We start from the raw sequence: 24,809 nt of genomic DNA on the forward strand, positions 1-24,809 counted from the left end.
GCCTTTGGCCCGGGGCGCGATCCTGGAGACCCGGGATCAGAATCCCACGTCGGGCTCCCTGCATGGAGCCTGCTTCTCCCTCTGCCTGTGTTTCTGCCTCTCTGTCTCTCTCTGTGTGACTATCATGAATAAATAAATAAAATCTTAAAAAATTTTTTTTTTTTTTAGAAAGGAGGGGATAGAGGGAGAAAGAGAATCTTAAGTAGGCTCCACACCCAGTGTGAAACCCAATGTGGGGTTCGAGCTCACAGCCCTGAGATCATGACCCCAACAGAAATCAAGAGTTGGATGCTTAACCATTTAACCAACTGAGCCACCCAGGTTCACTAAGAGGTAACCTTTTAATAAGGAATCCATGGTGGAACTAGCAGTGTGAACCCTGAGGGAGAAGCATTCCTGCAGAGTAACCACAAGAAAGACAAAGGCCCCATGGTGGAAGGGTCTGGGGTGTTTGAGGAGGAGCAGTGGAGGCTTGGGTCCTGCGAGGGTGTGGTGGGAGGGGAATGACTGAGTTTGGAAGTCTTTCCAGCAGGGCCTGTGGCTCCTACTTTAGGGTAATGGGGACCTTTGGAGGGTGTCTGACATGAAGAATCACTGTGTGACTGGAGTCGGGGCAAGGACAGAAACATGCGAACCTCTTACCAGTCAGCTTAGGCAGCCATAACAAATCACACAGCCAGTAGTCTTCCCCCTGGGTCTTCATGTGGTCTTTTCCTCTGCATGTGTCTGTGTTCCGATCTCCTTTTCTTAGAATGATGCCAGTCATGCTAGATTAAAACCCACCACATTTTATCTTAATTACCTCTCTACAGATTCTGTCTTCTTTTTTTTTTTTTTAGATTTATTTATTTATTCATGAGAGACACGGAGACATAGTGGGAGAAGCAGACTCCTCGCAGGGAGCCCTATGAGGGACTCCACCCCAGATCCTAGGGTCATGCCCTGAGTCGAAGGCAGATGCTCAACCACTGAGCCACACAGGTTCTGTCTTCAAACACTGTCACATTCTGAGGTACTAGGGGTCAGGGCTTCCACACATGAATTTTGCAGGTGGAGCCTGAGGGTGACACAATTCAGCCCCTAACTGTGACAATGACAAGAATCCAGGCAAGAGAGCATGGATGGGACCGCCAAGGTGGCAGGGAAGATGGTGAGAAGGAGTCCAATCCTGCAGGTGGGTGCTAAGGTAGGATATGGGAGAAGTCTGCCCCACATGAAGGTGATGAGGAGTGAATCATCCAGAAAAGATGTAACCTCCACAAACAGCCAATGATAAATAGAATCTTTGATAAAATACTCTGCCTTCAAAAAAAAACTTTACCTAATTTCTAAACAATTGCATTTTATTAATACATCTGTAAACTTCAGATTAACACATTTTTATGACGTTTCCTTCAGTCAACATTGTATTCTACCTGGACACTAATCCAGAGAACTCTGTTAGGTTGGCCCCCAACAGGGCCAGGTCACATGCCAGTTCACCTGCTTCAGTCTCCAGGCACTGCATTCAAGTGGTAAATTGGAAATAAATGTTGATAGCACGTAGTTCTGAAGACAAGGAAGCAGAATGTAAGTTACTTCAACTCTGTCATCCTATGTGACTACTTGGGGTGTTTATTTGTGTTTAAAATTTGAAACAGTGACACAGTACAAACTGGAAGGTGTAAAATTTTTGTTTGACAAGTACATATTTCAGTTCCTACATGAACTGTCACTGATTGTAAATAATACCCTTTAAATGTGGCCTTTTATAATTGTTAAGTGATTGTTTTAAAACTAAAGAATTAAGTAAATAAAATGTTGATATATCAGTGATATCCTTTAGTTGCTGCTTCTTATGCCCTAGTTGAACCTCTTATGGCTGATTCTGTTTTATTAAAATTCATTTATTTTTAATTGGCATAATTGTATACATGAAGTTCAATTTGAGAAAATGTTCTCTGCATTTCTTTTCTGGATCATAATTCCTTATTTAATTGATTATTACTGAAAATAATTCTGTCACACAGAAGAGGGGTATCAGTTCAGGCTGCCATGACAAAATACCCCAGACTGGCAGCTTAAACATCAAACATTTATTTTTCATGGTTCTGGAGGCTAAAAGTCCAAAATCAGTGTGCCAGCATGGTGGGGTTCTTGATGAAGTCTCTCTTCCTGGTTATGTCCACACACAGACTACTTTTTTTGGTGAATTCATGTAGTGAGAGTTTTGTGTTGCTTCCTCTTTTAAAATGGCACTAATCCTCTCCTGGGGGCTCTACCCTCATGACCTCATCACTTTCCCAAAGCCAAATACCATCACCCTAGGGACTTGGAGGGGACACAGACATTCAGTCCATAGCAAGGGGAATATTAAAAAAATATCATCTCTTGGTGTCAAACGTGCTCAGGATCCCACCGGAATTTGGGAGGTATTTTGAGTTATGGCCAACAGGTGAGAGCTGAATACAAGCACGAGAGCAGGAGAGATGTAAAGGGTACACCTGTGAATGCAGCCTCAACACATGGAGCATTGCACCAGGCATGGCCAGAGGAAGAGTGTCTGGCCACAGTGGGATCAGGAATTTGGTTTTCAGACATGTCCTGTGTTGAGGTGCCTGCTAGACAACCCCATGCAGGTTTCAAGTGGGTGGTCAGGTATTGACGGGAGACAGGAACTGGGGAAGCACCAGTACTTCATGGAATTTAAAATTGAGAGGCCAGATGGATTCACTTCAGATAAATAATACAGAACCACAACTACATACATGTGGACAGCTCTTTGAGGCAGTCACAGAATGTGCTTTGGAGAGATGGCTTCTCTGAGCCTGAACAGTGGCAAGTCCTGACCCAGTCTGAGGGCACAGCAAGGTATCCATGGGGAAGTAATATGAAGGTGACACCGAGGTGAGGTAGCAAGTCCAGGATGGGGGACAGCATGGGACGTTCAAGGAGCAGGAACAGGCTCCAAGGTCTGGAAAGGTGACCAAGGTCAGGAAAATTCAGGGTGCCAAAGACCTGGGATTTTATCAGAAGAGGCTCAGGCAAAGATTGAAGAATTTTTCATAGCAGAGTGATGTGATCCAATTTGAGTTTTTAAAAGATTACATAAGCCAATTTGCAGAGAATGGATTAGAGAGGCAAAGTAATCCGTCCAGGTGAGAAATTACATGTTTGGACTATAGTGATGTGCAGAGATGGGAAAAGGAGATGGACCCAAGAAACATGAGGCAGATGAATGACACAGGAGGTGATGGAGGGCGGAAGAGGGAACAGGCTAAGCAGGATTCCAAGATTTGAGGTAGACGATCCTGCCCTGGCGGAAAGACAAAGATGAGTCAGTTTCAGGGAAAAGCACAGCTTAGTTTAACATATTCAGGGCCAGTGTTCTGGAGACCCCAAAAGGTAGTGTCAACTAGCTATAGGTATTGGGAGCTTAGGGGAGCAGGCTGGCCAGGAGGTGAGGGTTGACTGAGAATGGGGCATCACTGGTGAGTGGCTGGCCTGTGATGGTGCACAGGTGGACAAGATATAATAGAAGAGGCAAACCTGAGCAAGGAAGGCTGAGAGCCTTGGGGGCAGATGCCAATCCTTAGGGTCCAGTGAAAGAGAAGGAGCTAGTAAAGGAGCAAGAGAGAGAGAGAAATTCAAGAACTGGAGGAAAACCAAGAGTGTCTCAGCTGCCAAGAGGAGGGACAGTCTCAGAATGAAGGAAGCCAGGTGTACTGTGAAATCCAGTATTACGCAAGGACAAGTGTGCTGGATGTACTGCTGCAAGCATTCCTGATGATCCTGAGGGGCAGCTCCTAGTGCAGGGGTGGGAGGACCAGCAGGAGTATGCTGAGAAGGGTAAGGGAAGTGAAGAAAGCCAGTGTGTGTAGACAGCTCTACCAAGAAATCTGGTGGTGAACTCTCCAGTGATAGCAGCATTGTTATAAACATCCAGCCTACCCTGAGCACTGTCTGTGCAGGCACAATGCTGAGTACACAGCATGCATCCATTCTCCTAACCCTCATAACAGTTCTGCAGCATAGAAGCATGTTTCTTCCTGAAATACAGTAAGAGAAACTGAGGCACAAAGAGTTAAAGCCTCACAGCTCTTAATAATATGGGGGAAGGTGGTATAAGGATGAACTCCAGACTTGGATTAAGCCTATATGCCTATGCTCTCAATCCTCATGCTAAAGTCATGACTAGAAGGTGAGGGAGATGCACAGAAGGAACAGAAGGGTTCTATCCTGGGTCAGGTCTGGCCCCAAGTCTCTATGCCCCCCATTTCCAAAATGAGGGTAATAACCCCTACTATTTCTACTTCATGGAGTTCCTCAGCAGATGAAATGAGACTCAATAATTCACTTGACAGATGGAGTTTACACCTCATGGGGAATGCAGATCGTAAGTGGGGAGTTGTGAAGTGAAGGCAGAACCATGGGACTTGCTCAGGGGTCAGATGTAGTATGTGAGAGGGTGAGAAGAATCAGGATGATTTCTTTTTCTTCTTTCCTTTTCTTGTTTTTAGGGAGCAAGAGGAAAGGAAGAGAAGCAGAGGGAGAGGGAGAGGGACAATCTCAAGTAAGCTCCATGCCCAGCATGGAGCAGAACAAGGACTCAATCTCATGACCCTGAGATCATGACTTGAGCCAAAATTAAGAGTCAGACACTTAACTGACTGAACCACCCAGGCACCCTCAGGATGATTTCTAAGACTCGGGATTGACCACCTAGGTGGATAGAAGTGCCAACTACAGAACTAAGATGAAGAGAGAAGACTGCAAGAGAAAAATTATCTGTTGAGTTTAGGCATGTCCAGTTTGATAAGTGAAGGGCTCAGGCAGCCCCTGAGATGTGATCCATGGGGAGCTCAGTTTACATATACACTTGTGCAGTAGTGCCCAGGCCATGGTACTGGGTGAACTCAGGGTAGAGTTTGGGAAATTGAGTGCATCTGAGAAGCAGAAAAGGAAAGGCAGGCAAAATGGGATCACAGGAGCCAAAAGACAGGAAAGAGCTTCCTGGAAGGCAGGCACTTGAAGTCTTGGTGCTCAGAGAATGGAAAGCATGGGTCTGATAACATGTGGCTTAAGGCCAGGTCTGGTGGAGATGGCAGGGGAGAAAGGTGAATGAGCTGAATGCAGAATAAATGCATGGTGAGGAATTAGAGGTGGTGACAGAAACATCTCTGATAATGATATGGGCCCCTTTTTATCTTCAATGTTCAACTTCTAGTCTATGCAAAGTTGCTACTTGCAAAGAAGATACATAGGACAAGTGAGAGCAGAGAGGGTTAGGCATCCACTGCAGGACAGCAACTTGAATACAAGCCCAAGAGCCCGCCTGCCACTCAAAAGCAGTTTTAGGGTCACCCTCGGCTAAGCACCAGGCTGGCTAGAAAATTGGAAACACCAGGGCATTATCATACCCAGAGAGGGGCCACCAGCTGTAAGCCACAGCTTCTTCTTCCTTCCCTGAGCTGGCCGTCATTCACAGTTCATCTGCTAGCTTGCTTACCCATTCATTCACCCGTTTGTTTAAAAATCCATCATGGGTCTCTTGTCAGATCTATGCTGTACCCAAGGACCTGGTTCTGAACTGGACCTCAATCTTGCTCAGGAGGACAGACCAGGAGGCAAAGCAGAGCGTGATGAGCTCTGTGGAGGAGGGGGTACCTAGTCTTGCTGGGGGAGATGGGTTTGGGGCCCTCAGGGGAGGTGACATATGTGGGGCTCTTACAGCCAAATGCAGCCTCAGAGCACAGAAGATACAAAGGCTTGAAAGTGGAAAAAAGAAATCCCACTTAGCCTGGGGGAGGGAGCTTAGAGATCAAGGTTAGATTAAGCATTTTTCAAGTTCACACCTCAATTTGCTTCTCCCAGTAGTCCTGAGAGGCTAGGAAAATGGAGATTGTTTACTCTGTTTAGCAGATGATTACATGGAGACCTAGAGCCCAACTCAGCTAAGATGACAAGAAAAGCTGGTGACAAGAGACAAGGATCCTCAGGAAACTGCTTAGTATATGTCAGTTTCTGCATGATACACTTAGCACACATGGTCTTATTTGTTCTCCTGACTGGGCTGAGGAGATGTCCCTTTGGGATAGGGAAGGTAGGACTCAATGAGATTGACACTGCTTACAGGGCACATGTGGTGAGGGCAGGGGCTAATTCAGTGAGCCCTTGAGTGGGGCTCAAATGAGATCTGGGGAAGCTGTCCTGTGTGCCACCCCCAAATGAGAAGGGAGGCCCAGGGCTTCTTGAGCCTGATCAGCTGAGGAGAACCAAGGTGACACTCTGGTACTCTAGAGATGCCGGGAGCCTTGGTACCAGCCAGATAGGGCCTACCTTAAAGCAGTATTAACAACAGAACAACTACAGCTGTCTACAGCCTGTTTGAAGGGCCTTTTATACCTGCCTCTGGGGACTAACATCCCTCTCACTGCGCCAGTCCCACTCCTCCTTACTGTCTGCCCATCTTAGGTCACCTAGGATGTGATGTCTCTCAATGGCAAGAAAGAATGTCCTTTTCTTTCTTCTAGTCCAAGGAGTATCCCATAAAGTCTCTCGGGGTTACACACCCTACTCATTCAGGGCCCAAGAAGTACTGCTGTGCCTGGGAGATGAACCCACACTCATATAAACCCCAGAGGTCTGGCAACAGCAGGGGGAGTAGATCTTGTCTGAGCCCAGGTGAGAATATGCTCCAGACTCCCCAGATTCTTTCAAGAATGACCAGTGGCCCAAGAAGACTGGGCCCTTCCCCAGCTTTGATCCTTCCCACTCCTGCCTCCATCTCAGGGATGCAAGCTTTATATCAAACTGCCTGCAGATCTCTGCAAAGAGACCAAACCAAACACCCAGTGTCAGCCTCAACACCATTCTCTCTGATGCAGCCAATCCATCTGCAGCCCTGCCAGCTCCAGCTCAAAGTATGTCTCATCTCTGGCAGTATCTGGAGGAGGAAGCAGTGTCAGAAAGGGTTGCTTCCCAGATGGGAGAAGTGACAGCACATATGTATGTTCATGCGAATGATCCAATAGTGAGAATGGAAAGAAGGGGAGGACTGGGGAGCCCTGTCCTAAAATCCCTGGCATGTATATTAAAGATCCGTTCTCCCTGGCAGATAGATAAACCAGGGGCAGCACACACGATCACAGAGACTCTTTGCCTATAGAATTTTTGAAGGGTTCTGAACATCAGGTGCTCTGTGAGGTGAAGAAACCACAACTGGGAGATGCAGTATCTTTGGGATCCAGCAACATGATTCATCAAGCATAAGGCTTAGCCTAGTTTGGGAGGGAATACATTTTTTCTCATTGAAATATGTCTTGCTTAATGAAAAGAAAAAGTGTCAGCCACTCAATAAAGATATAAAAACAACAATAACAATGGTGACTAACGTGCAGAATATATAAAATAAATGCACTTAAAGGATGAGTAACAACAAAATCCTAAAATTATTCAGCATTGACTGAGCTCCTACTATGTGCCAGGAACTACTCAAGGCACCTGAATACAGCAGAGAGTCAGAGACAAGGTGCCTACTACCAGAAAACCTACCAGAATGAGAGTTAACAAGCAAAAGTAACAAGGTAAGCAGATGGTAGGGGGGTGGGGTGGGGAGGGATCAGAGCTAACGTACTTTTTGAGCCCTCATAGTATCTTGGGAACAAGGTGCAAGATGGATCACTTTTAGACTTGTTAAGTTGATATGTTAAAGTTTATGTGTTTAATCCATTTCAAGTTGATATTTGTGAGTGCTATATGATAGGGGTCTAGTTTCATTCTTTTACATGTGAACATCCAATTTTCCCAGCACCATCTACTGAAGAGACTGCCTTTCCTTCATTGAGTGTTCTTAAATGTAAGACCAGAAACCACAAAACTCCTAGAAGAAAACAAAAAAACTTTCCTGACATGGGTCTTGGCAATGATCTTTTGGATGTGATATTATATCCAAATCATAAGTGGGACTATACCAAACTGAAAAGCTTCTACATTGTAAAAGAAACCACCAACAAAATGAAAAGACAACCTAGGGAATAGGAAAAATATTTGTAAATCATAGATCCAATAATGGGTTAATATCCAACATCTATAAAGAACTCATACAACTCAATAGCAAGAAAAGCAAATAATCCAAAGTTTAAAATGGGCAAAATGACCCAGATAGACATTTTTCCAAAGAAGTTATACAAATGGCCAACAAATACATGAAAAGATGCTCATCATCCATCATCATCAGAAAAATGCAAATCAAAACCACAATGAGATGTCACCTCACACCTGTCAGAATGTCTGTTCTCAAAAAAGCAAGAAACAACAGGAAGTGTTGGCAAGGAAGTGGAGAAAAGGGAAACTTCTGTGCTGTTGCAGGGAATGTAAATTGATGCAGCCATGGTGGAAAACATTATGGAGGATCCTCAAAAAACTAAAAGTAGAACCACCATATAATCCCATAATTCCACTTCTGGGAACATACCTGAAACAAAAACACTATGTCAAAGAGATATCAGCACCCCCACATTTGTAGCAGTATTATTTACCATAACCAAGATACAGAATCAGCCTTAAGTGTCCATTGACAGGTGAATGGGTAAAGTTGTAGTGTAGATAAATGCAATGGAATATTATTTGGCTTCAAAAAGATGGAAATCTTGTCATTTGCAACAACATGGATAGATCTCAAGGGCACACTAAGTTAAAAAAGTCAGACAAAGAAAGAACAAACACTGCGTAATCTCACTTACATTGTGGAATCTAAAAACAACAAGCAAACAAACAACTCATTAAAAAAGAGATCAGACTTGTTTTTCCAGAGATGGGGATGGTGGGAGTGAGAATTGGATTAAAGCGATCAAAAAGTACAAACTTCCTGTTATAAGTACTATGTGATGACTACAGCTAACATTGCTGTATGATATATTTGAAAGTTGTTTAAAAGAGTAAATACTAAGAATTGTCATTACAAGGAAAAAAAGATTTCTTTTTTCTTTTTTTTTTTTGTATCTGTATAAGATAATGGATGTTAACTAAACCTAAAGTGATCATTTTACAATATTTGTAAGTCAATCATTATGCTGTATGTCTTAAATTTATACAGCACTATGTGTCATTTTATCTCGATAAAACTGGAGAAGGGCAGTTTATGTGTTAAAAAGGGTTTGAAAAGTTTACCTGATCACATACATAAGAATGCATAACCTCTAAACAAGAGGAGGATAAAAAAGAGGAATAAGAATACTCAGTCATGCCAATAAAAGAAAGAAAGGTGAGCTGTGCCTGGGTGGCTCAGTAGGTTAAGCATTTGCCTTCAGTTTAGGTCATGATCTCAGAGTCCTGGGATCGAGCCCCTGTTGGGCTGCCTCCTCATCAGGGAGTCTGCTTCTTCCTCTGCCCCTCCCCCTACTCATTCATTCTCTCTCTCTCTTTCTCTCTCTCTCTTTTCAAAAAAATAAATAAAATCTTTTAAAAAGAAAGAAGGGAAAAGTTATAGAAAAAGCAAAACAAATAGCACAAAATAAGGTGCAATAAGGTGCTAGAAAAAAATCTAAATATATCATAATCTTGTTAAATACACATTGACTAAACTTCCCAATTTAAAAATAAAAACATAGATTATTGTGTTGAATTAAAAAAATAATCTAGAAATGGATTGTTCACAGAATCACACCAACAACCCAAGGATACAGAAAAACTGAAAGCAAAGGATGTAAAAGAACATACACTTGGGAAGTATTAACCAAAAGAATAACGTTATTAAGAAAAATAGAGACTACACCATATAATGGAAGAAGGAAAGAATTCAGCAGAATGATGTAAATATTGTAGATTATACACAGCTAAAAATATAGCTTCATATTTACAAAGCAAAAATTGACCTAATTACAAGGAAAGAAATCTGCAACTATCCTGAAGGATTTTTAAGTCATCTCTCAGTAATTAGCAGATGAAGCATATCAAAAAATTGTAAGAATATAGAAAATTTGAACAACACAATTCACAAGCCTGGCTGATTGCACAAACATAAGGCACAATACTCAAAGAGTGTATAGAATTCTCAGCAAAACAGGAATATTAATGAGAAATTGATCATATACTAGGCCTAATGCCAGTTTCAAAAAATTTCAAAGATTCCATATCATGCAATCAAGTTAGAAATCAATAACAAATAAAACCACACATATAGGGATATAGAAGTATATCTATGAATAACTCACAGGCTACAAAGGATATAAAAATATTAATCAGAAGATCCTGAAAAATGGACAATAATAATAGAACTAAAACTCATAGTGGTACTTAAACAGAAACTAAAGACTTTGGTGCTTATATCACATCAGAAGGGAGAGTTGAAAACCAGAAGCAAAACATCAACTTGATATTGAGAAAAACAAGTATAGTCCAAGGAAAGTGGAAGGAAAATAATGACAAAGAACAGAAATTGGTGAAGATGAGGTTGCAATCTTGAGAGGAAACAAAAACAGAGAATTATTTAAAACTTCATGTACACTCAACAATTTAGACAATTTCTTAACAAATACTACTTACCAAAACTGACTCAAGAAGAAATGGAAGGGAGGCGGGGAAAGATGGGTGAAGGGTAGGGTCCCCAAGTCACCTGTCCCCACCAACTTACCTAGATAACTTTCAAATCATCCTGAAAACCTAATTCGGTCTCAGATTTAAAGAGAGAACAGCTGGAATACTACAGTGAGAAAGTTTGCGCTTCTATCAAGTACAACTTGTTTTTGGCCACTCTGCATTAAGTAAAATGACTAGAAGGAAAAACTCACCATAAAAGAAAGGATCAGAAACAGTACTGTACCCCACAGAGTTACAAAATTTGGATTACAATTCAATGACAGAAAGCCAATGCAGAAGCACAATTATAAAGCTACTGGTGGCTCTAGAAAAAAAGCACAAAGGATTCAAGAGACTTCATGACTGCAGAATTTGATCTAATCAGGCCGAAATTAAAAATCAATTAAATGAGATGCAATCCAAACTAGAGGTCCTAACGACAAGGGTAAACGAGGTAAAAGAAAGAGTGAGTGACATAGAAGACAAGTTGATGGCAAGGAAGGAAGCTGAGGAAAAAAGAGAAAAACAAAAGACCATGAGGATAGGTTAAGGGAAATAAATGACAGCCTCAGAAGGAAAAAATCTACATTTAATTGGGGTTTCAGAGAGTGCTGAAAGGGACAGAGGTCCAGAAAGTGTATTTGAACAAATCATAGCTGAGAACTTCACTAATCTGGGAAGGGAAACTGGCATTCAGAGCCAAGAGATAGAGAGAACCCCCTCCCCTAAAATCAATAAAAACCACTCAACACCTCGACATTTAATAGTGAAACTTGCAAATTCCAAAGATAAAGAGAAGACCCTTAAAGCAGCAAGAGACAAGAAATCCCTAACCTTTACAGGGAGAAGTATCAGGATAACAGCAGAACTATCCACAGAGACCTGGCAGGCCAGAAAGGGCTGGCAGGATATATTCAGGGTCCTAAATGAGAAGAACATGCAGCCAAGAATACATTACCCAGCAAGGCTCTCATTCAGAATAGAAGGAGAGAGAAAGATCTTCCAAGATAGGCAGAAACTGAAAGAATATGTGACCACCAAACCAGCTCTGCAAGAAATATTAAAGGGGACTCTGTAAAAGAAAGAGGAAGTCCAAAGAAACAATCCACAAAAACAGGGACTGAATAGGTATCATGATGACACTAAATTCATATCTTTCAATACAACACTGAATGTGAATGGGCTTAATGACTCCATCAAAAGGCGCAGGGTTTCAGACTGGATAAAAAAGCAAGACCCATCTATTTGCTGTCTACAAGAGACTCATTTTAGACCTAAGGACACCTACAGCCTGAAAATGAAATGTTGGAGAACCATTTACCATTCAAATGATCCTCAAAAGAGAGCAGGGGTAGCCATCCTCATATCAGATAAATTATAGTTGATCCCAAAGACTGTAATAAGAGATGAAGAGGGACACTATCTCATACTTAAAGGATCTATCCAACTAGAGGACATAACAATCATGAAAATTAAAGCCCCAAATGTGGGAACTGCCAAGTATATCAATCAATTAATAACCCAAGTGAAGACATACTTAGATAATAATACACTTATACTTGGTGACTTGAATGTAGCGCTTTCTACAATCGACAGATATCCTAAGCACAATATCTCCAAAGAAACAAGAGCTTTAAATGATATACAATGTACTGGATGGATTTCTCTGATATTTACAGAACTTTACAACCAAACGTAACTGAATATACATTCTTCTCAAGTGCACATGGAACTTTCTCCATGAAAGACCACATACTGGGTCACAAATCAGGTCTTAACTGATACCAAAAGATTGGGATCGTACGCTGCATTTTTTCAGACCATAATGCTTTGAAACCTAGAACTAAATCACAAGAGGAAGTTTGGAGGATTTCAAACATGTGGAGGTTAAGGACCATCCTGATAAAAGATGAAAGGGTCAACCAGGAAATTAAGGAAGAATTAAAAAGATTCATGGAAACTAATGAGAATGAAGATACAACCATTCAAAATCTTTGGGATACAGCAAAAGCAGTCCTGAGGGGAAATACATCGCAATACAAGCAGCCATCCAAAAACTGGAAGGAACTCAAATACAAAAGCTAACCTTGCACCTAAAGGAGCTAGAGAAAAAACAGCAAATATATCCTACACCCAGCAGAAGAAGAGAGTTAATAAAGATTCGAGCAGAACTCAATGAAGTAGAAACCAGAAGAACAGGGGAACAGATCAACAAAACCAGGAGTTGGTTCTTTGAAGGAATTAATAAGATAGATAAAGCATTAGCCAGCCTTATTAAAAAGAAGAGAGAAAAGACTCAAATTAATAAAACCATGAATGAAAACAGAGAGATCACCACCAATACCAAGGAAATACAAACGATTTAAAAAACTTATTATGAGCAGCTATACGTCAATAAATTAGGCAATCTAGAAGAAAAGGACGCACTTCTGGAAAACCACAAACTACCAAAACTGGAACAGGAAAAAATAGAAAACCTGAACAGGCCAATAACCAGGGAGGAAATTGAAGCAGTCATCAAAAACCTCCCAAGACACAAAATTCCAGGGCCAGATGGCTTCCCAGGGGAATTCTAGCAAACGTTTAAAGAAGAAACCATACCTATTCTACCAAAGCTGTTCTGAAAGATAGAAAGAGATGGAATACTTCCAAACTCGTTCTATGAGGCCAGCATCACCTTATTTCCAAAACCAGACAAAGACCCCACCAAAAAGGAGAATTATAGACCAATATCCCTGATGAACATGGATGCAAAAATTCTCAACAAGATACTAGCCAATAGGATCCAATAGTACATTAAGAAGATTTTTCACCATGACCAAGTGGGATTTGTCCCTGGGATGCAAGGCTGGTTCAATGCTTGTAAAGCAATCAACGTGATTGATCACATCAGCAAAAGAAAAAACAAGAACCACATGATCCTCTCAATAGATGCAGAGAAAGCATTTGACAAAATACATCATCCATTCCTGATCAAAAGTCCTCAGAGTGTAGGGATAGAGGGAACATTCCTCAGCATCTTAAAAGCCATCTACAAAAAGCCCACAGCAAATATCATTCTCAATGGGGAAGCACTGGGAGCCTTTCCCCTAAGATCAGGAATGAAACAGGGATGTCCACTCTCACCACTGCTTTTCAACATTGTACTAGAAGTCCTAGCCTCAGCAATCAGACAACAAAAAGAAATCAAAGGCATTCAAATTGGCAAAGAAGAAGTCAAACTCTCCCTGTTTGCAGATGACATGATACTGTACATAAAAACCCAAAAGCTCCACCCCAAGATTGCTAGAACTCATACAGCAATTTGGCAGTGTGGCAGGATACAAAATCAATGCCCAGAAGTCAGTGGCATTTCTATACACTAACAATGAGACTGAAGAAAGAGAAATTAAGGAGTCAATCCCATTTACAATTGCACCCAAAAGCATAAGATACCTAGGAATAAACCTAACCAAAGACGTAAAGGATCTATACCCTAAAAACTATAGAACACTTTTGAAAGAAATTAAGGAAGACACAAAGAGATGGAAAAATAATCCATGTTCATGGATTGGAAGAATTAATATTGTGAAAATGTCAATGATACCCAGGGCAATGTACACATTTAATGCAATCCCTATCAAAATACCATGGATTTTCTTCAGAGAGTTGGAACAAATCATCTTAAGATTTGTGTGGAATCAGAAAAGACCCAAATAGCCAAGGGAATAGTAAAAAAGAAAAGCATACCTGGTGGCATCACAATGCCAGATTTCACGTTGTACTACAAAGCTGTGGTCATCAAGACAGTGTGGTACTGGCACAAAAACAGACACATAGATCAATGGAACAGAATAGAGAACCCAGAAGTGGGAACTTTATTGGTGGGAACTTTATTGGTGGGAACTTTATGGTCAACTAATATTCGACAAAGCTGGAAAGACTATCCATTGGAAAAAAGACAGTCTCTTCAATAAATGGTGCTGGGAAAATTGGACATCCACATGCAGAAGAATGAAACTAGACCACTCTCTTGCACCAGACACAAAGATAAACTCAAAATGGATGAAAGATCTAAATGTGAGATAAGATTCCATCAAAATCCTAGAGTAGAACACAGGCAACACCATTTTTGAACTTGGCCACAGCAACTTCTTCCAAGATACATCCATGAAGGCAAGAGAAACTAAAGCAAAAAATGAATTATTGGGACTTAATCAAGATAAAAAGCTTCTGCACAGCAAAGAAACAGCCAACAAAACTAAAAGACAACCTACAGAATGGGAGAAGATATTTGCAAATGACGTATCAGATAAAGGGCTAGTATCCAGGATCTATAAAGAACTTATTAAACTCAACACCAAGGAAACCAAGAATCCAATCATGAAATGGGCAAAAGACATGAAGAGAAATCTCACAGAGGAAGACATAGACATGGCCAACATGCACATGAGAAAATGTTCCACATCACTGGCCATCAGGGAAATACAAATCAAAACCACAATGAGATACCACCTCACACCAATGAGAATGGTGAACATTACCAAGACAGGAAACAACAAATGTTGGAGAGGATGTGGAGAAAAGGGAACCCTCTTACACTGTTGGTGGGAATGTGAACTGGTGCAGCCACTTTGGAAAACTGTGTGGAAGTTCCTCAGAGAGTTAAAAATAGACCTGCCCTATGACCCAGCAATTGCACTGTTGGGGATTTACCCCAAAGATTCAGATGCAATGAAACACCGGGACACCTGCACCCCGATGTTTCTAGCAGCAATGTCCACCACAATAGCTAAACTGTGGAAGGAGCCTCAGTGTCCATCGAAAGATGAATGGATAAAGAAGATGTGGTTAATGTATACAATGGAATATTACTCAGCCATTCGAAACGACAAATACCCACCATTTGCTTCGACGTGGAGGGACCTGGAGGGTTTTGTGCTGAGTGAAATAAGTCAATTGGAAAAGGACAAACATTATATGGTCTCATTCATTTGGGGAATATAAAAATTAGTGAAAGCGAATAAAGGGAAAGGAGAGAAAATGAGTGAAAATATCAGTGAGGGTGACAAAACATGAGAGACACCTAACTCTAGGAAATGAACAATGGGTAGTAGAAGGGGAGGTGGGCAGGAGGATGGGGTGACTGGGTAATGGGCACTGAGTGGGGCACTTGGCAGGATGAGCCCTGAGTGTTATGCTATATGTTGGTAAATTGAACTCCAATAGAAAAAATTTAAAGAAAAAAGAAATGGAAATGCTGAATAGACTCTTTTCCATCAAGGTTATCAGTGATTTAAAACTTACAGAAAGAGGGCTGTCTGGGTGGCTCAGTCAGTTGGGTGTCTGCCTTCAGCTCAGGTTATGATCCTGAGGTCCTGGGATTGAGCTCTACATGGGACTCCCTGCTAAGTGGGGAGCCTGATTCTCCTCCTGCCACTCCCCCTGCTTGGGGTGTCTTACCCATTCTCTCTCTGTCTCAATAAATAAAATCTTTCAATAAAAATAAAATCTACAGAAAGAGAGAGAAATAGAGACATAGAGAAAGACAAAGAGAGGGAAATCAAGCCCAGATGCCAGATGATTTTAGGATGAGTCCTAAATAGCTTTCAGAGAAAAGATAATCCCAATAATATATAAACTATTCAAATGGATGGGTAGAATGTCTTATAGCTCCTTTGAGGAGTCTAGTATAACCTCGATATGAAAACCAGACAAGGAGGATGCCTGGGTGGCTCAGTGGTTCAGCATCTGCCTTCAGCTCGTGTTGTGATCCTGGAGTCCTGGGATCGAGTCTGCATTGGGTTCCCTGTGGGAAGCCTGCTTCCCCCTCTGCCTATATCTCTGCCTCTTTCTTTGTGTGTCTTTCATGAATAAATAAAGAAAATCTTTTAAAAAAACAGGGAAAATTATAGGTCAGTTATACTCATGAACATCAATATGAATGTCATGAATAAAATATTAGAGAACTAAACCCAGTAATGAATAAAAACAACAATATATCATGACCAATATGCCACCTGGAAAGCACAATTTAATAGTAGTAAACATATCAGTGTAATTCACCACTTTACAAAATCAAAAGGAAGAGTGATAATTTTATTACAAGTAGACTTTTAAAATCCGTTAAAAGTACAGTAAAACTTTTTAAAAAGCTTATATAAGGACTCTCAGTTATGGAATGAATAAGTTATCAGAATAAAAGTCACAGCATAGAGAATATAGTCAATGGTAATATAATAGGGCTGTATGGTGACAGATTATATCTTACTTGTGGTGAGCACAGCACAACATATAGAGACGTTGAATCACTATGTTGTATACCTGAAACTAATGTAACATTGTGTGCCAATTATATTCAAATAACAAAAAAATCTAAAATCTAAAAAGATTTTCTTTATTTGAGAGAGAGAGAGCATGAGTCAGGAGAGGGGCAGAGGGAGAGAGGGAAGCAGACTCCCCCACTGAGTGCAGAGCCCAACCTGGGGCTAAATCCCAGGATCTTGAGATCATAATGCGAGCCAAAGTCAGATTCTTAACTGACTGAATCACAGAGATGCCCCCCAAAAAATTTTTTTAAAGAATAAAATCATGTTTCTACATAGCCACAATACTTTGTCATACCTTAAAAAATTAACAATAATTCCATATTATCAAGTAATATCTACTTCATATTCATATTTCCATAATTGTCCTAATATAGAGTTTTCTGTGTTTTTAAATACAGCATTGAATTTTATTCATTCATTGCACTTAAAAAACTTTAGAGGTTAGAAAAGATGAAACAGATATTTATTTTATTATCTGCAGATATTATGGTTGTCCACAAAGAAAAATCTAAGAAAATCTGCAAACTATTAGAACTAATAAAACAGTTCAGCAAGTCTACTGAATACAAGATGTACACACACACACACACACACACACACACACACACACACATATATATACCAGCAATGTTAAATTTAAAAATATAACTACTGAAAGATATACTTCTAATAGCAACAAAAGCCATAAGATCCTTAGAAATAAGTCAAAAAAGAGTTGTGCTATACTTATACACGTTTGTCCTAAGTAGCCAGGAAGTTTATACATTGCACACGTCCAGCATCATTACATAGACTGAGATACTCAATCTACACAATTGTAGCCCTGCCTTTATAAAGGAAGTTCTAAGACAGCATTGAAAAAAGTTAAAGCAAACAGAAACAAATGGAGATTCTGACCATGTTCATGGGTCTGAAGATCAATACCATAAAGATATTGATTCTCCCCAAATTATGCTAGCAGTTCAATGTAATTGTTATTAAAATCCAATAGGGTATTTCATGGGAGTAGATATTTGCAATTTAACAAAAGACCAGTAGCCATTTTACATAAAGAATTCCTACAGATCAAAAAGCAAAAGGAAGACAATCCAATAGAAGAAAAAATAAAGAATATGAATGAGCAATTTGCAAAAAGAGAAAAACAAAAAAAATAACAAATGTAAAAGAGAGGAAAGGCAGGTGTCCCTGAGAGGCTGTCTGGCTCCATAGCTCACATTTAATTCTACACCTACCGTCAGAAATACAATCCAAAGACTTTGCAATCATTTATTCTCCTTTATAGAGGGCCGCTTCAAACCCTCGCTTCCTGTACTGGGGGTCAGATGGCTGTGCTTCTCTAGGTGACATCAAAGAGTCATTTACTGAGTCATTTGCCATGGGTCAGTCACCTCAAGAGCTGCTCAGGAGAAGCCAGAGATGAGGAATCCAATACTGTTTTCAGGAGCCACATGGTCTGAGGGGAGAGAGTGCTATGAACAATTGCATTTGTACAGAGTAGGTCAACAGAATCTTTGCACAGAGGGCTGTACAGCACCATGGTGGGAGCTGCTGGCCCCACCCAGGGTATTCACAGAGAGCCTCTGAGATTGGGGAAGCTCTGGCTTTCCCATACCAAAGCAAATGTGACATTTGCTGTATAAGCCCCTTTCTATTGCCCAGTTCCCAAAACTAGTGGATGAGAGATAATCATCATGGAATAACAGACAGACTTGGAAAATCTAAGTTCCTCCCACAGTCCCACTTGGTTATCTCAAACTCAGTCATAATTCTGCCCTCAACTTCATGACCTGCCCCTTCCTAACCCTCATCCAACCTTCTAATCACTCAAGTAAAATACTTTAGGGTCATCAGTGCCTCACCTGCTCCATCACAGCCCACTAACTGATCAGGAAGTCTCGGTGGATCACTCTTCAAAATGCATCTAGAATCTGACCATTTCCCTCTATTGCTATTGCTCTGGTGTTAGCCACCACTATCCCATCATCGGGATTACTTCAGTAGCCTCCCAAGGATTCCACCAGCACCCTCTGCCTCCATCCACAGTCACAATGAACTTCTTAAAATAAAGGTCTAGTCATGTCATTTTTCTGCTCCATCCCTCCCATGGCCCCCATTTCAGAGTAAAAACACAAGTCTTCAGTGACCTATGAGACGCTTCCTGATATGGTCCTTCTAACTTCCAGCTCCTGTTTCCCCCATATTCACTTCGCTCCATCCACACCAGCCACCTATTCCCCACACTGTTCTCCAGCACCTATTCCCCACAGCACTCCAGCATGTCCTATTAGAGGGCTTTGGCATGGCTGTTCCCTCTTTCTGGAACATATTTCACCCAGATATCCACACGGCTAACTCCCTCACCTCCTGCAAATCTTTGCTCAACATCACCTTGTCATTGAGGCTTGCTCTGATCACTTTATACAAATTGCATCCCACTTCCTGCCCTCACCTACTCCAGGCTTCCTAATTCAACTAACTCAGCTCTAATATGTTCAAGTATTACCTCCTGCTAACATACTCTATCATGTCCATGGTTTATTGTAGGTCTCTGCCAGAAGGCAGATCTGCAAGGGTGATGATTTTTGCTTACTTTGCCCACTGCTTGGGACAGTCACTGCCACATAGTAGGTACCCACTGCACATTCAGCTTCCCCTTTCCTTAAAGCATGAAATCCTGGGAACCTGAGTTGCTCAGTGGTTGAGCATCTGCCTTTGGCTCAGGTTGTGATCCTAGGGTCCTGGGATCGAGTCCCACATCAGGCTCCCCGCAGGGAGCCTGCTTCTCCCTCTGCCTATGTCTCTGCCTCTCTGTATTCTCTCTTGAATAAATAAATTAAAAAAAAAAAAAGAAATCTTAATCCTGCCTCAAGAGTGCTTATTGCTTTAGGATCAGAGGAAAACACTAAAAATATCTAACACCATGCAAGAAACAGGTAGGAAGAATCCCGGTCCCTCGTATTAAACAGCTCTTTAATAAAAGGTGAATAGTCGGGATCCCTGGGTGGCGCAGCGGTTTGGCGCCTGCCTTTGGCCCAGGGCGCGATCCTGGAGACCCGGGATCAAATCCCACATCGGGCTCCCGGTGCATGGCGCCTGCTTCTCCCTCTGCCTGTGTCTCTGCCTCTCTCTCTCTGTCTCTCTCTCTCTGTGACTATCATAAATAAATAAAAATTAAAAAAAAAAAGGTGAATAGTCCTTAATGGTCCAGTAGGGACTGGTAGGTGACATATATGGGACCTCAGGCAGCTGTAGGATAACAGGCCTCTGGTCCCCATGGACAGTGCCCACTTCACCTACAGGCACTGACTGCATTTTGTTGAACTCTTACTTGTTCAGGCTGCTATAACAAAATACCACAGACTGGGCAACTTAAACATTTATTTCTCACCTTTCTAGAAACTGGAAAGTCTAATAAGCCAGGTACCAGCTGATTCAGTCTCTGGTGAGGGCCCTCTTCCTGGCTTGCAGATGGCCACCTTTTTTGCTGTGTCCTCACATGGTGGACAGAGAGCAAGGTCTGGTCTCTGTTTCTGTTCTTATAATCCATCAGGAGCCCTACCCCCGACCTCATCTAAATATAATTACTTCCCAAAGGCTCCACCTCCAAATACCAGCACATAGGGGGTTAAAGCTTCAACATTTGACCTATAGGGGACACATACATTCAGCTCCTAATGCTCACTCTGTGGATTTCTGCTCAGAGATAGGAAGTTCCCTTGCTGGACAAAGGGCCGTGGAGCCATGACTTGACTATTGGTGCTTCCTCTGCTGAGCTCAGAGCCTAATGACGCAGCATCTTCTCTAACACTAGAGACCAGACAAGAAAGGGTGTGAGGGATGTTTACAGTCACTCTGCAGTGTAATGAATCCCTGCCACAACTCTCTTGCCAATACAATGCAATTACATGTTACACATATGGACTGCAGTAGGGCTAGGCACTGCATGGAATTGGAGCATCGTCTCTCCCACATCAGTGCAGAATTAATTTATCGTCTTCCCCACCAGGAGCCAGAGCCACTGCTCCTGGTATCTCCAATCCACTTTCCTCTCCTGTTTGTCATGACTACATTCAGGGTGGGCCGAGGTTTCCTGTGAAGCCCATCAGGCCCTTGCATGGATGGGCTAAAATGTAACTCAGTACTGTCAAGAGCTCCCCAAGGGTGAATGAATTTTGCACTTTCTCAGAGATGGATTTCCAAGTATCATAATGTGGGGTTGTGCTGGCTTTAGGGGATGTGCTGACTAAGGCCCTGTCTGGGCTGGGGCCTGAAGATTTCATCACTGTTCCAAACTGAGCTGGGTCATCCAGAGACATGGAGGCAAATCCCCCCACCACCAGAGAAACAGCTATCTACAGCAAAGAGACGGCTATCTGCAGCAAAACATGGCCCACTTCCCCAGCATATCTGAGCCTGACAACGGCTTTGCAGTTTTGGCCTGAATGAAGGCAGCCTCTGTTCAGGGAGTCCTGCGGTGAGCAAGCACTATGTCCAGAGGGTACTTCGAAGTATCTTTCCAGATTTCACAGTGACCCTGTCACCCATCTGTCATAGAAGGACATGGGTGCCCAGAGAGGTGAAGTGACAGGCTTTGTCACCCAGCTGATCAGTATCTGAGCTGAGATGCAACCCCAGCTCCCTCTGACTACACAGCCCACTGTCAGAGAGGGGCAACCACCCAAATTGCTAATGCCTCCTTCTTGAGCACTCTGAGTGCTAAAGGGTGACTGGGGAGGAAGGTCTCAGGCAGAGAACACACAAGTAAACAGCATCCTGGACAGCTGGCCACAATGACAATAAATGTGGCTGATGTGGGAGAAAAAAAGATCCTGAGTTTCCCGAGCCTTAAAATGGAGGAAGGATGCTTTGCGAACAGGGGCAAGACTCCCTCTAACTGGACAGACCTGGAAGTAGAAAAGAGTGATTGGTCTGCCAGAAAAGCCAGCTGATAAAGAAACATGAGCCCAGAGCTGGGGCCAGGCCCTCACAGCCCTTTGGAGGTAGAGAACCCAGAATGTCAGGGCTAGAAGGGGGAGGGAGGTCATTGGAGGCTGTTTTCTTCTCTGAGTCCAGTTGATGAGGCAGCCTGTCAGCATCAGCCCTCAGGGTTCCCCCATCTGGAGTGGAGAGCAAGGTACCATGGCTAACGATTGTAGCAAAGGAGATGGGAACAGGTGTAGTCTGTCCAGAGCAGAGGGAAAGGCCATACCTGGTAGCACTTGCAAAGGGGGCCAGACCAGGGACTGAGTGTAAACTCCCCATCTGACCTCCCCCTTCCAGCTAGGTGGCCCCTGAGGCACCTGATATGGGAAGTTGGGGTACTTCCCTAGCCAAAAAGGAGATATCTTCACCACTACCCCAGCTTTGTTAGGGCATGCAGGCAGAGCTCTGAGGGCTCCACATAGAGAGTACCAGTGCAGAGGACAAGTGAAAATGCTGCCGAAGCACACACCCCATCTATGACCATTCAGGGGACAGCCCCCCAGCGGGCAGTAAGACAGGGCTCCATGGCCCCCAAATGCCAAGCTCATGTCACCCCTCCCATTGCATATATGAATGGAGCTGCCTAAGGTCACAGGGCAGGCAAGGCCCTGTCAGGCCCCAGAATTCACTGTCATGCTCAACACCCAAACTCAGAGGAGGGTGTGCGCCCCTTCCATGTCTGGGAGTGCTCAGGGTCCTTGGGTTCTGAGGCCTGGGTTCTCTGCAGGGCTCTTCAATTGCTCCCGCAGCCAGGGCACACGGCACCAGGTGAGAAGAGAAGGGTGAGTCCTAGGGTTGCACCTCTTGGCAGAGGACCCCTGTCCACACTGTCTTTTGGGATAGAGCGGTACTGCTCTGCTGGCATCACCCCAGCTGCTGATTAGAGCCATGATGTCCCCAGCCCTAAGGCTAAAAATAAGCATAACCGTTCTTGTGTGAACTAGTTAAGAATTTGCTGCTGCATATGCTAGAATTACCTTATCTTTCCACAACAGACATTTTTACAGGAAAACCTGAAATGTTTTTCATCCATCAAAAGGCCAGGGGTCTGGCACTGGCCCCACTTTCTTGAGGTTTAGTCCTGAGCCTAATTTCCAGTGTGCCCGGGAAAGAGAATCTCTGGCCCCATTCATGGGCCAGGTCACAGTGGTAAAGATGGTGGGGGGCCAAGAGGATCAGACCCAATGAGCTTCATGTGGGGAACCCAAATGTGGTATGGTGTCAGGACCACAGGTTTCAAGGTGACTCCCCTCTTTTGCTTAAATTCTGGCTCTGCTAGCTCTGACTCTGGGGAAGTCACCCACCTCACTGTGCTTCAGGCATCTCATTTGTAAAACAAGGAAAACCTAAGTGAAATAATGCATGTAATAAATCATGCAAAGATAAATAATTTGTGTGGATAATGTCTATAAAGCCTATGGTGCTCAGTTAAAGAGAGTAACCAATGGTGTCATTGTCCACTTGGCTGCCACAGCAAATACTACGGACTAGGTGGCTTAGAGAGGTTATTTCCTCACAGTTTTGGAAGCTGGAAGTCTGAGATCAAGGTGCCATCAGGGTGGTTGTCTGGTAAGACCCTCTTCCTGGCTTGCAGATGGCTGCTTCTTGCAGTGTCCTCACATGACCTTTCCTGTGTGCATGCACGTGCACACACACACGAGAGAGAGAGAGAGAGAGAGAGAGAGAGAGGCTGGGGTCTTTACCTCTTGTTATAAGGACACTAGTCCTATAGGATCAAGGCCCCATATGCCCTATCTCCAGATACAGTCACATTGAGGTTTAGGGCTTCAACATATCAAGTGGGGGCCACAATTTAGTCCACGATAATGGAAGTCCAAAGACAGTCACTCAGCAAAGTAGCCAATGTGGAGTTCCCCCACTGGGTATCCAGCACCACACTACTGCAAGAACTGGACAAGAAAGAGTGGCAGCTTTGGGTTCAGGATCTACTGAACCCAATCATGGGCACAGTCTCTACCCTCCACTGGCAAGTGGGGCCAAGACCCAACAAATTCAATTGCATGGAAATCCATATGCGCACATGGCTAGGAGACCCTTACACACCCAGACACACACATGAGCAACACCCACACAGCCTTTACTACCCCCAACCCACGCGCTTGCTCTTTAGGCTGACACTGCTAGGACCCCTGAGAGCACATCTGCCCCCACCCCCACATACCCTTAAGCTGATTTTGGAGGTGGTTCTTTCCACCAACGACAAGGTTGGGCAAGGGGGCGCCCCTGTACTTGACAAGGTATGTACTTGACATACCTATGTGCAGGCCAGTTGCATTCAATGGAGAAGGGAGGGAAATGTCTCAAAGTAGCTCTTCTAGAAGCTCCAAACCACACCTTTCCCCCTACCGGAGTTTGTCACTGACGGCACACCATCTTGCTCCCGGATCTGCACATGCCTTCCAGCAGTGGATGTCATGTCTAGGTGGCATCCACATCGTATGACCAGGGAGAAGCTGACTGAAGCTCCAAAGGCTGTCACTTCTCCAGACTGGCACGGGCACAGCCTGAGTCAAACCTGGTGTGTGAGACGCAGGGGCCCAGCTCCTTCTACCAGCAGCCCCTACGCATACTCTGAGTGTGGCAGCATAGTGGGGCAGAAGAGCAGCCCCACACAGCATGCACTACCGTCAGCAGGCCTGGAGCCCTGAAGGACAGCTGAGAGAGTGGGAGCAGGTGGATGTACTCTGAGGCCCAAGCCCGGTGACACACCCAGGCGAGTTCAAGTTTCACTGTGGGTGCTCAGCAGAGCCGTGCTGGTAAATGTCAACTGCCAGCTCTCTAGAGTGAAGGAGGAAGGGCCCTGTTGTGGAGCACCAACTGATTTAAGTATCCCCACATGGTCTATTTGAAGCTACCAACACTTTGATGCCCAGCTCACAAAACTTCTAAAGACTCCCATGAGTCATGCTGAGCCAGCTTCAGTGCAGCACAAGGTCCCTA

The 24,809-nt window shown here is 43.2% G+C and overlaps 1 long non-coding RNA gene across 1 annotated transcript in view; it reads right to left on the reverse strand.

Annotated features, from left to right (window-relative positions):
- Positions 1-974: 974 nt before the first annotated feature.
- LOC144291612 (uncharacterized) overlaps positions 975-24,809 on the reverse strand; it is a 63,049-nt gene continuing 39,214 nt past the window's right edge. The window contains exons 3-4 of the long non-coding RNA XR_013358957.1: positions 18,098-18,318; positions 975-1,548 (exon numbers count right to left, since the gene is read on the reverse strand). This is a non-coding gene — a long non-coding RNA (uncharacterized LOC144291612). The remainder of the gene's footprint in view (positions 1,549-18,097; positions 18,319-24,809) is intronic.

This window comes from Canis aureus, chromosome 20 (genome assembly GCF_053574225.1).
Source record: "Canis aureus isolate CA01 chromosome 20, VMU_Caureus_v.1.0, whole genome shotgun sequence".
NCBI classification, from domain to species: Eukaryota; Metazoa; Chordata; class Mammalia; order Carnivora; family Canidae; genus Canis; species Canis aureus.